Source organism: Lutzomyia longipalpis, chromosome 3, assembly GCF_024334085.1.
Source record: "Lutzomyia longipalpis isolate SR_M1_2022 chromosome 3, ASM2433408v1".
Lineage (NCBI taxonomy): Eukaryota > Metazoa > Arthropoda > Insecta > Diptera > Psychodidae > Lutzomyia > Lutzomyia longipalpis.
In genome coordinates, this window is record NC_074709.1 from 24,388,319 (window position 1) to 24,389,583 (window position 1,265).

The window sequence follows — 1,265 nt, forward strand, 5'->3', positions numbered from 1 at the left end:
CTTTCCAGTATTTCGTCTATTAAATATTTTTTAAATACTACCATGTGGAAGAGATTCAATATGGAAACGGTACGTTTTGCAATACAAGAAATTTTACATGTGTGTAGCAGAAAGAGCGCTTCAAATTATACAAACCTCCGTGAAACATTCGACATGTGAGAGTTAAAATAGTGAAAAAGTAAAATATCCTTCGTCCCGAACATAGTTTCCCGCCTTCGTATCAGGAAGTAATTTGCATTTTTGTGCACATATACCCAATTAATTAGCGCCTTAATGAGTTATTGTAACACAAAGGTTTATATGGGAGACTCATGCTCTGAATTGCATATAGATACACGTCAAAAACACTCACATCGGTCTTTGTTGAATGTCTGAAACTTTTTCTTTTTGAGTAATTTTTTTTGCAATTTTTTTGGCAATTTTTTTTCCAAACTTAATTCTATTGAATTTTCCCTTTTTAATTTATACAAAAAGTTTATTAAAGAGTTTAATTAAATACTTTAACTTTTAACTTTTCTTTATTTTAATCGTTTTTAAAACGAAATTAAATCTATCGCACAAAGTGAAATAAAATAAAGTAATTTTTTTAAATTAATTTTTCTAAAAATGTTTAAATAAAATGATTTTTCATTATAATTTTATCGTATTACGCTATATCGTTCCATAATCATTATTACAATATAAGCATTGTTATGTATAGAGAGAGACATCGTGTTGAGTTGAAAGTGAAACATACATATTGCCTTCTTTTAAACTACACGAGGTATACTGTGTTATAGAGACCTCTCTTTCTCCTTTTCTCTATCGTTTCGTTTCTCGCACAGCAGCTCTTGAGTTAAGCAATATCATACACGTTTCCTCACAGTATATCTTTCACATTTTTACAATTTTTGTTGTTACAGAAAAATTATTAACATTTTTTTCTCTTCTTTCTTTTCAGATTACTTCTGTAAACAACTAATTGTGATTTTATCATCAAGCAAAATTACGTAAAACTACCTACTTCTGATCAAAATAGAGCATTTTCATGACCAAATGGAATTATCCTAGCACAAAATGGAGTACTCAATGCGTTGAATACCATCTGCTTTCCTATAAAGAAGAATAACTATTTGCTTGGGTGATGATGTCAAGTTCTTCAGAGATGCGGAATGGATGGAAGCTCTTATATCTCGTATTGATTTTTCTATATCTACACTACATAATATGGATTCACGTCATGTTCACTGCATTCATGTGTAGTACTCTGCGTTGATACCACTGCT

At 30.1% G+C, this 1,265-nt stretch overlaps 3 protein-coding genes across 5 annotated transcripts in view; 2 read left to right on the forward strand and 1 right to left on the reverse strand.

Annotated features, from left to right (window-relative positions):
- The window catches only part of LOC129792881 (activating transcription factor 7-interacting protein 1), a 481,750-nt gene extending 480,485 nt beyond the window's left edge, over positions 1–1,265 (forward strand). Inside the window, exon 7 of the transcript XR_008750847.1 lies at positions 1,243–1,265. The gene's annotated coding sequence lies outside the window, so the exon portion shown is untranslated. The remainder of the gene's footprint in view (positions 1–1,242) is intronic.
- Positions 1–1,265, reverse strand: part of LOC129792945 (beta-1,3-galactosyltransferase 5) — a 1,144,668-nt gene that overhangs the window by 41,888 nt on the left and 1,101,515 nt on the right. The gene's annotated exons all lie outside the window — the stretch shown is intronic.
- The window catches only part of LOC129792924 (phosphoacetylglucosamine mutase), a 137,243-nt gene that overhangs the window by 41,882 nt on the left and 94,096 nt on the right, over positions 1–1,265 (forward strand). The gene's annotated exons all lie outside the window — the stretch shown is intronic.